The sequence below is a fragment of the Stylophora pistillata genome, chromosome 11 (genome assembly GCF_964205215.1).
Source record: "Stylophora pistillata chromosome 11, jaStyPist1.2, whole genome shotgun sequence".
In the NCBI taxonomy this organism is placed as follows: domain Eukaryota; kingdom Metazoa; phylum Cnidaria; class Anthozoa; order Scleractinia; family Pocilloporidae; genus Stylophora; species Stylophora pistillata.
The window spans coordinates 6672948-6686175 of record NC_142529.1 but is presented as its reverse complement, the minus strand read 5'-3'; the positions used below and the strand labels follow the sequence as shown (position 1 = coordinate 6686175).

The 13228-nt window shown below is 39.2% G+C and overlaps 1 protein-coding gene across 1 annotated transcript in view; it reads left to right on the top strand.

The window, feature by feature from the left end:
• The window catches only part of LOC111347091 (uncharacterized), a 325446-nt gene that overhangs the window by 170264 nt on the left and 141954 nt on the right, over window positions 1–13228 (top strand). The gene's annotated exons all lie outside the window — the stretch shown is intronic.

Genomic DNA, 13228 nt, shown 5'->3' with positions numbered 1-13228 from the left:
TATTATTTTCACACATTTGTTAACTCATGACACTTAGCATTTATGCCAAGTCTGAGCCAAATCGGTGATTTGAGGTTTATAGCCCCATGCCCGGTTCTGCCCAGTTTTCTCATGGACACACTCTTAAGCATTTATTTTGAAAGTTTGTCACCAGGGCCTTTTTTAAAGTTTAGTAAGTGCGTTACAATTGAACAAAGTTTGTAGCTACAAATCGACTGACTCTTCAAGTAACAGTCATCCTCTCAAATGTAGCGTCAAAAAGAACATTACAACTTTGTTAAAAGAATGGTTCAATGTATCTTTGAGATCCCAAGCAGTGAAATTAGCAGCAAACAGTTGTAGGCAGTCTTGCATGTAGGTTTGTTTGTAATGTTAGGTTTCAAGTTTTCTTTGGTGGTTGTGTAGCAGTTGTCTTAGTAAAGCAAACTTTATTTACACAGGGTAGCCCATTCAGCTCTAAGGCTAGTATCCATAGGGGCCCTGTATTGAAAATAATTTACATCAAATTTCTACAATAGATATATATATATATATATATATATATATATACAATGACTAAGATTTCACAACTACATCAACAGCCTAAAAATACAAAGCTAAAAACACAATCAAAACGTAACATAGTAAATAAAATATCAAAATTACGGTAAAAGGAAATGTTTTACTCGGCGACAGAACGTTTGAATGTTTTCACTCTTCACAATGTTTAAAGGAAGTTTATTAAAAATTTCTGCGCCAGTAAAAAGAAAGGTCTTTCTCCCAAAATTCTGTTTTACTTTTGGTAGGGATAGCCTCAGACTTTGCCTCGTGGAATAATTGTGAATATTCGAAAATCTGGTAAAATATGATGAAAAGTAACCAGGAACTAATGAGTGGAGACAGAGAAAAACGAGTTTAGCCTTGTGGTAATAGCGTCTACTGGAAAGAGTCGGCCATTGCATCTGATCTATTGCTTCAGATGACCGAGAGCAACGTGTAATAATCCGTGCAGATCTATTTTGTAAGCGCTGTAGTCGATCTATATCTTGTTGTAAAAGGTTACTCCAGGCAATGTCACAGTAATCAAATAAGGGAAGAATTAAGGTATTATGAACAAGTATTGCTGCCTCTTTTGTGACGAAACTTCTAATGCGGCCCAGAATACTAACTCTTGACGCCACCTTTTTACACATATAGTCTGTGTGAGCCTTCCAAGTCATAAAATTGTCGAACACCACGCCTAGGTATTTAAAAGTAGTTTCGCAAGAAATGAGCTTTCCGATAAGATTAAGATTTAAAATACAATCGCGCTCTTTATGCCTTCGAGATGTAAATAGTACACACTTAGTTTTTGAAACATTGAGAACAAGATTGTTGTCTTCTAGCCATTCAGATAGACATTGAAGATCTTGATTAAAGTAAAAAGTTAAATTGTCTACTGTTGGGCCAGCAAGATATAAAACTGTGTCGTCAGCATACATATTTACAGAACAGTGTTTGACACAACGTGGTAAATCATTAATGTAGACAATGAATAACAGGGGTCCGAGGATGGACCCTTGTGGCACTCCAGAAGTTATAGCAAGCTCTTCAGATGAATGAGAATCAATTTGCACGAACTGCTTTCTTCCCGTAAAGTAGTCCTTAAACCATAGAAGGCTTTCCTCGCATATACCATAGTACTCTAATTTTCTGAGCAAAATGTCATGGTCAACTGTGTCGAAAGCCTTTGCCAGGTCAATAAACACAGAACCAGTAACAAGGCCCTTATCCATATTCAGGAGAATCTCGTCGGCGAAATAAGTTACAGCCGTCTCAGTTGAGTGCATTCTTCTAAAACCGGACTGTAATTTACAGAGCAAGTTATGATCATCAAAAAAACTTGCAAGTTGCTTGTGGATTAAACGCTCTAGGACTTTAGATACCACTGGTAATACCGATATGGGGCGGTAGTTTCTTGGGTCATCTTTTGGACCTGATTTATGTAAAGGGGTCACCTTCGCTTTTTTCCATTCTGCAGGAATAACGTTTTGTTGGATAGTTAAATTAAAAATGAGCGATAGTGGATAGGCCAGGGCGTCTGATCCGTCTTTTAGTAGACGAGATGGAATACCATCAACACCTGTAGCTTTCTTCGGTTTTAAATCTTTAAGAGCCTTTCTAACTTCCGTCACGGTGATCTTTCGTAGATTAAATTTTTCTGGGCGGACAATTTGCGGTAGCCATTTGGAAAAGGATCGCGCGGTTGATCGGTGGATCGACCTTAAATCTTCGGCACAAGAGACAAAGAAGCTATTGAAGGTGTTACACTTGTCTTTTGCTTCATTAGCTGTACGAGCAGTAGCGCTGCTACTCTTTGAGCCATTTCCGAGTAGCCGTTTTAGGTTTTTCCAGGTCCCACGGGAATCTCCTCTTGTCTCCTGGAACAGTTCGTTGTAATATCTTTCTTTCTCTCTTCTGAGCTTCAAAGTCACAACATTGCGTAAGCGCTTGTAAGAGCTCCAATAAAGCTCATTGTTTGACCTCAATGCCAGATTATGAAAGCGGTCTCTCTCATTCATTAGATGTCTCACCTCACGTGTCAGCCATGGTACCCTATTTCCCCTGACTCGCACGCGGATTCTTGGGGCATGGGTGTCGGCTACTTCACAAAAAAGGTGTTTAAATGAGTCCCATGCGTCCTCAACATCTGCGAAGGAATCCGTCAATGACCATGGAACTTTATTTAGATCTTCAATGAAAGCATCACGATTAAAACGCTTGAAATTCCGGGTATCAATTATCCTCGGGGGAGGCGGTTTCAAACGATGTAATTTACGGACGGCATATGTTGCGGAATGATCACTAAAGCCAACTGGTATTACCCCAGAGACATATAGATCCGGACGACTGGTAAAAAATAAATCGATCAGGGTCTTTGAATTTTCAGTTATGCGAGTGAAATTATCCATAATCTGCCGCAGACTAAACTCTTTCGCCATGTTCATAAAGCGCTTCGTAGATGCAGGTTTATTCGACTGTTTCAGGTCGAAATTCAGATCCCCGGTAATGACAATTTCCTTTTCCCGATCAGCCATTACTGTTAACATATTTCTCAAGCCCTCAACGTAAGTTGCAACGTTGTCCGCATTCGGTGGGCGGTAGCAGGAACAGAAAATAAAACCTTTAGATTTTGGAGGTGTTATTTCCATCCAAAGGCATTGAATATGCGGTTGATCATTTTCAAATTCTTGAATAACTTTGTAATTGAGGTTCGAGGAAATGTAAATGAGAACACCACCGTTTCGGCGGGTTTTATCTCTTCGTACAAGTGAGTAGCCGGGAAGCTGAATTTCACTGTCACTGACTGATGAATCTAGCCAAGTTTCGTTTAGGGACAGAACGTGCGGTAGGTGGGTCTCACAAAAAACTCGGATCTCATCCATCTTGTTGACAAGACTTCGCACATTCAAATTACAAATTCTTAAGCCTTTTACCGTACTCAACTTGAAGTTTCCACTTTGAGAAGTTGATTTTGGACCAGGGTTTCGCTCAACATTGCCACTGGACAAGAGTAGCGATAAGCATAGGCAATAGGCCAAAGTAGAGGTGGTGTGCTTTGAGAGTTTGACTTTATGGTTGCCCGCCGTATCGACTGCTCGAGCTGCAAACTCATTCAGCGCAGTTTGAGCTATTTTTGCCTTGAAGTCGCTTTTCCAGCGCTCGTTTAATCCTTCCAAAGGTTCTTCACCAAGCAGACTGCCATGTCGAAATATTTTGTGCCGGTTTACCGGCAAAATAAAGCAAAGAAGGTGAAATAAGTAAAGAGCTGCCGAGATGCCAACCAACCCTCTTGCCGCCATGGTGACGAATGCTTTCTTTAGCCCTATTATTTCTTTAGCCCTATCTTCTGCTTTCTTTAGCCCTATTAATTCAAGTGTTCTCAACCATTCATGAGCTATTTTGTGGTATTCACCCTCTTTTGTTCCTCAGACCATTTGTAGAGGTTGTTTTGAGGCATTTTGTCCTCCTCAATTAGTATTCATGCATTTGTGGTGTTCTAGCGGTCACTTCATAATGTTCTTGAGCAAATATTTACTTAAGTAGTACAATTATGTACTCAAGACTTTATTAGCAATGTTCTACCAGTTGTCTTACAGCTTTCATAAGCAGTCGCCAAATTGTTGTCTTCAAACAACAGTCCCTTGGTACCATGAAGAGTTCAGGGCCATGCCTTTCTCTAGACATGGTGGAAACCTCTCTCAGACCTACATGTAGTCATATGGTCATTGGCTAATTCTGTTGTTGAAACATGTATGACTATAATACAACCCCTGAATACTGGTAAATTTCAAACAAAGACTTTCATGTATCATAGTAGACATACATGTAGTTTGAAAATTGAGCAATATCGCAAGTTTATTTTACACAAAGTATTTTACACAAAAAGATTTAAAAAATGAGAATGAGTATGTGGTGTGCTCAAAAGTTTTAAACCAGTTTGAATATTTCACACCAGTTTGAAAAATTTAAACTGGTTTAAACAAATTCAAACCAAAGGAAAAATTTGACCCACAATACATATTTGTCTCAGGGGAGACAAACACAAGAGGAGCAAATAAATACTTTTAGTTAGAAGTATTCCATAACTTCTACTCTCAGAGCTTTGAAGCCATACTATGCTGTTGGCTAAAAGCGGATAAACTTTGTACTTGCAAATTCCTCTAGATTGTTTTTTACAATGCTATTTTGCAAAATTTGAAATTATTTCATAATTATTTTCGTGTTATACTGTATCAATGACTACTTTTAAGTCTCAGCTACTTCATAAACATGCGGCCACTTTCAGCAAAGAAATTGATGGCCAAATGATTGAACCATGAACCATAGAGACTTCAGTAAGCAAATGTCTGTAATGGCTAAAATGCTATGGTAAGACTTATTGTTTCTTTTGTTAAAAACCTAGCACAAAACCAGTATGTGACCCTGTATTAATTAGAAGTTGAAATATAATTTCCGGTGATAGTTGAGGGAGAAATAAATGTAGTTACTGAGAGATTAGTAGAGGCATTGCTCAGACAAAACACCAAAAAATATATTTTTTGAAAGGACTAAATTTCATACAACTCAAATATAATCTCTTGGGTGTTAAAAAGCTGACTAATGCAAAGTTCTGGAAAACAACAGCGGGATGGACGATGGAACAAATTCCGGCATAGCTTCATTGCTACACAATTGTTTCAAAACGGTCTGACTGTTCGCTGAATGATTTAAAGCCTTCGTAAATTTGGAAAATTTTCCCATGCTTCCAAACTGAGCTAGAAATAATAATAATAACAATAACAATAATGATAATGATAATATTGATAATAAAAGAGTTATACCGCGCCAGTATCCCACTGTTCAAAGGCGCCTACAAAAAACTTTAACATTACACTTAAGACAGCTAATATTAACTATAAAAGGCTTTTCTAAAAAGAAAAGTTTTTAATCTACTTTTGAAAACAGACACAGACTGAGCATTTCTAATTTCACATGGCAAAGCGTTCCATAATGCTGGTGCTGCTACAGAGAAGGATCTTGCACCAATTGTTTTCAAGTTATAGGATGGAGAAACCAGAAGGCGCTTGGATGATGAACGTAGTTGACGGGATGGGGTGTAAGATGTAAGAGAATCGCAAATGCACGACGGTGCCAAGTTGTCAAGTGCCTTGTAGGTTCTAAGTAAAATCTTAAAAATAATACGTTGATGAACGGGAAGCCAATGAAGATTGAAAAGAACAAGCGTAATGTGATCATGCTTTTTTGTAAGTGTGACGAGATGCGCCGCGGCATTCTGGACGTGTTGTAGCCTTTTTATAGTGTAGGCTCGTAGGCCTTACAAAAGAGAACTGCAGTAATCCACCTTCGAAGATACAAAGATATGAACCAGCAATTCAGTAGTGGTCGCTGAAACATATTTCCTGATATGGCTAATATTTCGCAAATGATAAAATGAAGATTTGCAAATGTCAGTAATATGATCGTTAATATAAAGCAAAAATGGCTATCAAACATATTGCCGATATTCCTCGCCTTTTGCACGGAATGAATAGTCTCACCAGCAACTGAAATTTCGTGAAGAAGTGGTCTTGAAAGATGTTTAGCGGAGATCACCAATAATTCAGTTTTGTCTTTATTTAATTTAAGGCGATTAACCATCATCCAATGATTAATTTCATTCACACAGCTCTCGATGCTAGAAACCGCTAGATCCCTATCACCCAGCACGGTTGGTTGGAAATACAAGTAAAGCTGTGAGTCGTCAGCATAAAAGTGATAGCTCAGGTTAAATTTCTTTACGATATCTGAAAGCGGCGAAGTATAAAGCAAATACAAAATGGGTCCCAAGACAGAACCTTGTGGCACTCCACATTTAAGGTCATGTTTCGTAGAAGTACCACCATCGACGGAGACATATTGCGTGCGATTCGATAAATAAGATTGCAGCCATAATAGAGGCTTTCCAGCTATCCCAAACCGTACACGTAAACGAGTGAGGAGGATGGTATGATCGACTGTATCGAAGGCAGCGGAAAGGTCTAACAACAGTAAAATTACGATTCGACGATTATCAATGGCAGAAAGAATATCATTGTGAACACGAATAAGTGCAATTTCAGTACTGCGATATTGCTTGTACGCCGACTGGAATGTCTCATTTAACTCATATTCGTCACTGAAGGAGATAAGTTGATTAGCTACCAATTTTTCAATTGCTTTGCTAATAAATTAAAGATTCGATACAGGGCGATAATTGGAGAATTGAGTATGATCCAAAGAGGGTTTTTTAAGGAGCGGGCGTAACATGACAACCTTGAGTTGCGGAGGCATCTGACCAGATTCCAATGAGATATTTATTATTTTGAAAATGAAATGCAACAGAACACTAAGTGCATTTCTTGTAACATAACCAGAAAGAGGATCAAGAGCACATGACTTAGCAGCCAGATTCATGATACATGTATGAGCTTCGTCGGCTGTTACCGTTTTGAAAATATCAAAAGAATATGGACAGGCGTTGTCAACAACAGGAACTGTATCTCGATGAGAGAAGGCAGCAGTCGTTATATGACCCCGCATTCTATCTATCTTTGTAGTGAACAACAATTGGAGAAATTCAGTTGAGTGTTGGGAAGAACAGGTGTCAACATGTATATTAAAATCACCAACTGATAATAGTCCACCGGGATCAGTGATATAGTGCTCCAGGAATGTAGAAAACTCATCAAGGAACAATGACGGTGTTAAACCATTCAAGGTCGAGGGAGGTGGGCGATAAACAATAATAACTCTGATTTTTAAACTGACTGTACTTGACGATAACAAATCCATATATTCAAAGGACAAAAACTTCTTGAGCGGCTGCAACTTTAAGTTGAAAGATGATCGAAATAACAAGCCAACTTCTCTTCCAAGAGTAGAACCAGGTCTAGGAACATGATGAAATGAATAACCTGAAGGACATAAATCACGAATAATTAATTCATTGTGAGCATCTGATTGAAGCCATGTTTCTGTAACGCCAAGAAGATCAATAATATTTTCGACGACAAAGTCCTTGATGATAGTAGTCTTGTTGTTAATTGAACGAGCATTTAGCAAGCAAAAATTCACAAAGCGAGCCCATGGTGTGTAGCTTTTAACCGGGTTAGGAGTAAGTTCAATGAAATTTCTGAGATTCGGTCCAACGGGAGTCTTCATCGTGCATGTAAATCGTGAAGAACTTCATCGACAGCCTTGGGGTGAGACCAAAGTTCGAATATAATTCAAGCGCCGCCGCTTTTCTTGAACTATTTTTCCCGCTCTGCAACCTCTAAACTTTCTTTGGCAATTTTTCCCCAGAGGAAGTAAAATACATGGGAGATTCCAGTTGTAACAGAAGCTCTGAGTACGACGAACAAAGGCACTAATGGAGAAGTGTGTTGTGAATTGTGATTAAGCCAATTCATCGATTTCGTTGCAGTCGAAAACGCAGAGAACTCATATCCCAGATAAGCGTTTTGTTCTTCATGTATCCCCACCATCCGAGGGGATGTTGGACCAGGATTAGATTCAACGTCCATGAAGATAGGAAGGTCAAATTTTGTAGGCAGACCAAGCGTCAAGTGACCGCGTTTGCACCAAGTACAAATCGAGCGCGTAAGTTTGTTTCTGCCATCACTAATCTAACTGCGCGAGGAGGACCATGACATCTCAGCAATAAAGTAAGAGGACTCTCATAAACCGAAAAATTCATAAATGATCATCGAAAGAGAGTAGGAAAACAAATAAAAAAACCTAATATGATGAGAACAAAGTAACACGTTGCAGCCATCTTGGGCGCATACATCATAATTATTATTATTATCATAACATGATAATAATAGTAATATAATATTGATGTAAGAAATATCCAACCATGCACCCTAAATGTAAACATCAAACTGAAAAAAAATATTTCTATTAGATTTCAAGTGAAATAGTGCTCACCTGAAGCCAGAGGAAGAAGAAGAAGAGCGAGAAAAGCTATCCGGAAACAAAGCTCGAGATTCAATTGCGCCATGAATCGATTGAGTGTGTTACGGTATGCGATCACGATTGTTCTGATTGATTGGCCATTTGTGACAAAACGCTCAGTAGACAAAAGATATCTTTGATCCCTCACTATTCAAGCTCGTCTTTATATAGTTTGTAGTAATATCGTCCGCGCTTCGAGCAACACAGTCACACTCTGCGTGGGCCGAGTTTTATCTTCCTGTAACAAGATGAATAATACTTCCCAGAGTGCCCTGCGCTGTAGCTCATGTTACAGCACTTTTCAGCTGATTTCAGCCTGGTCTGAGTTAAAATGTAACTACTTTGTTTGAGATGGGCCCCTCGAAGTTCTCTAATGGCAGTCAGAATTAATTCTCAGTCCCATAGAAAGGGAGAAGGCAAAGGAATTCAAGCCAGCTAAATCATTATAATTTACTTAAAAATTACATCAATGGCAAATAAAACATCTCGACTAAAGCTTAGTCGGGATTCTTTAAACATTATTAATCCCGGACATTTTAGGGCTTCCGAGTGCAATTGCTTTCTTCATACAAATCCTCAAAACTTTTTTTTTGATAAATAATTCTAGGGTAAAAGAGAAACTTCACAATGTGGTGTGTCTCTTAATGAATATTTTACATCGCTTGCAATTAATGAGTACGGTCTTAACCTTGTCCATGGGTGAATTCTCCAGCCACGCCAGTTTTGTCAATATTTAGACGAAGGTACCGAAACTTAATTTTTAATTTCATCCAGTTAGTGTGGCCTGGGTTTCTGAAACTCTCACTAATCTAAACATCAGGAAGTCAGCTGGTCCTGACGAAATACCTATCAAGCTGCTTAAAATTGCCGCCACGGCTCCAGTCATAGCCGGACTCATAGGCGCATGGGCCGGGGGGGCGGGGGGCGGGAGAGAGCTGCAGCCCCCCCAAATTTTGGGAAACTCAGATTTTTTTGGGCAGCACGGGGAAAAGCTAGTTTTTAAAGAGGCTTGCATCATGTGTCAGTGCATTTTTTTTTCCAAGAGATAGTTTCTGTTTCAACCTGAAGTCAGCGTTGTAAATAGGCTCGATTTCCACCGTCTCCCAGGTCCGGTCTTTGATCTTCCCCTTCGGGAGGATGAGTGCGGGCTCATTTTCCCGAACAGTGACTGGTAATCGAGCCTACGTCGTAAAGCCAGTTAAATTCACACGAAGCATGGTTGCCTATCACGTGATCACTTTCTGGTTATTTTTGAATGGGGACATATGTTGATATATATACATATTTGTAATTTTGTTGTTGGGCACTATGCTGCACTGCACTAGTTAGTGTGGGGAATATCCAGTCGTGAATTAATTAGAGTCACTGTTTCGGCATAACTTTCTAGAATCATATTGTAGATTATCCACTGGAGACTCTCAGAAGATCTGAGTCACGTGCTCGGCAACCACTGTCTCGTGTGAATTTAACTGGCTTTACTACGTCCTTTATGGCGTAAAGCCAGCGAAATTCACGCCTGTAGTTTTTCAAAAATTTACGCGACAGTGGAAACAAATACGCACCTTACGTAAGTTTTTTTTGTGTAAAACTCGCCTTATGCCATAGTAGACAGGTGGAATCCAGCCCCACAAAAACGTAAGCGGGCCTATCGCCATCGCGTTACCTGTTCCGAATGTGAAAAAGACATCGTTGCTGAGTACCAAGACGCTGATGCAAAAACCAAGCGTATAGGCAAGAGAGTTAAATTTACTGTTTTTTCGCGCGCTAAATCAATCACAACTAGGTTTCACCGACGACGATGAAACAATAAATATCCTTAAATACAGTAAAATCGACGTTGGCTCAGATCTTCCGAATGACAACAGTACACAATTTATGGATGTCGGTGTAACAGAAAGACATGGATCGTACCGTTGATATATTTAGCCGTCGAAATGGCAGAGACAGCCATTTCTTTTAACTTTTTTTATATGTACGCCTATGTTAGTGTATCATATGAAGACTGTTTCGTAAAAATTTGTGCAACTTGCGAGAACTTTTTTGGCCAAATGGTTCACCGCCCCCCCTGGCAAAAAAAATTGCCCGTACGCCTATGGCCAGACTTATTACTAAACTTTTTATTTATTGTATTGGCATAGGCGAGTGGTCATGCCAATGGAAACTTGGTAACTTAGTAACGTCACACCTGTTCATAAGAAAGACGACGGAACATCTAAGAGGAATTATCACCCCATTAGTATCTTGTCAGTTATACCCAAGGTGTTTGAGAAACTAAAATTTGATCAATTATGCGGGGTTTTTACACCAGTCTTTTCGGACAATATTTCGGGGTTCCTGCGTGGGTATTATTGCATTTTTTGCTGTTCCGTTTTATTAAAGCTAACCGATGATCAGCGCCAGGCTCTTGACAATAAAAACGATCGATGTGGTGGTGGTCGCTATTTACCTATCCAAAGCGTTTGACTCGATTTGTCATAAATTATTGCTAGCAAAACTGAATGCTTACGGCGTTCACAATTCTGCCCTAAAGCTTACTCAGTCATATCTATCCGGCCGCTTTAAACGAGTAAAATGTAACGGGAAGGAGTCAGACTGGCTGCGTCTTCTCTATGGAGTACCGGAAAGGAGCCTTTTAGGTCCGCTTTTTTTGATATCTTTGTGAATGATGTCAATTACTCAGCTGGATCTTCTTCCCCGTATACGTCTGTGTGCTAATGACACAACAAAGTATACAGCCCATGAGAGCCTCGGCGCACTTGAATAGTAATATTAATAGTAATAGCAATATAGTATTTCTGACCACTTCCAGCCAATGAGGCTGAATTACGGGTGCAGTTTAAGGTTGAGAACAGACGTCAGCATATCAGGCGCCTCTGGCAGCCGCTTCAGTCCATCGATCTCACCTTTCAACCCATCCCACCCCAGGGGAGGACATCCATCCCAGGGGAGGACATCCATCCCACAGTGATGTCGTGTGTGAGAAATTAACGTCTCCTACCCCAACCTCGCAGGAGACGGGACCTCCATTTATTCGTCCCTATCCGAGAAGACCAGAATATCTAACCATTTCTTAATGCTATAGAAGGGCAGCAAATTCTTCTCAATTATTTAAAGACCTTTTGTGTTGAACCCTCGACTTCCCGCACAACAGTCCAAGGCACTATCCATTGGGCTAAGTGGGCGGCGGTTAATCTACACTTAACCAAGACATAGAGAGATTACCCTCTGGTTCACCGCGAATTACCTGCAAGTAACACCTAATGAAACTCAGGCAATGACGCTGGGGAAATTTAAGTACCCAGAGTCTTTTTATTGGTGACAAGTCCATCGAAATTGAACCACCTCTCAAGATTCTTGGCGTTACATTGGACCGGAATTTGTCTTTGAAGCCTCACATTGCAATCATGTAGTCATCAGTTCCAGATTCCATCCCATGCCTGACATCGGTTACATTACTGTTGGTTCTGAGTGCATTGCACCTCGTGACTCTGTTCGTAATTTAGGGGTTCAGTTTGATAGCATATTTAGTTTTGAGGAGCACATTAAGAACATTTGTAAATCATCATTCTATCATTTGAGAAATATTGCTAAAATCCGCAAGTACTTAAGCCAAGATACATGTAAAATCTTAGTCCATGCATTTATTAGTTCGAAAATTGATCACTGTAATTCCTTATTACATGGCCTTCCTAAGTATCTGTTAGCTAGACTACAGGCAGTTCAGAATGCTGCAGCTCGTGTTGTCACATTGACACCGAGGCATGTTCATATATCTCCTATTTTAATTAATCTTCATTGGTTACCAGTTGAGTTTAGAATAACTTTTAAAGTCCTTTTATTGGTATACAAGGCCCTTCATGGCCTTGCACCTTCTTATATTTCTGACCTTTTGAATTTTAAAACATACTCTAGGTCATTGCGTTCTTCATGTAAAGAATATTTAGTGGTTCCAAGAAGCAGATTGAAAACATATGGAGACAGAGCTTTCTCTATTGCAGGACCTAAGTTGTGGAACGATTTACCTCTAGAAATTAGGAAATGTGCTTCAGTGGCAACTTTTAAGCAATCCCTTAAAACTTTTTTATTTAAGTTAGCATATAGGTTATGAGATTCGTTTTGTTTTGAGATGTTTTTGATTTATATAGTAGATAACTTAGGTTATATTTGAATTATATTGTATATTGTAGATATTTTATATTATATATTTTTTATATTCTATTTTGTAATTAGGTAGCGCTTTGGACAATTATTGGATTTTAGCGCTATATAAATAAAATTATTATTATTATTATTATTATTATTATTATTAAAAAAAGCGTATGCTAGGGTAGCCGCACTACCGAGGATTAAGCGCTTAGTTCCTTCAGACGTTAATGACGTTGTGGTTTCTCTAAATAAAGCCAACATGTTACCGTATTTAGAATACTGTTGCCCACTACTTATAGGCATATCTTAAGGCTTGAAAAAGAACACCGAACGTACCTATCATCATGCGATCGAGACATTACTGAATCTAGGTAATTCGGCTTCCTGTGACTTTTGCATGGCAAGTTCATAATGAACCTCTGGCTCGGAAGACTGTGTTAACACTTCCCACGTCTTCGACATTAGATAAATTATTCTATATTCATCTCTATTCCATTCTACTTTATGTCATAATCTTCAAACTTGCTTCGATACGACAAAAGAGTTACTATGCATTAATCATACCGAAGAAAAGAGTTTAACTCGT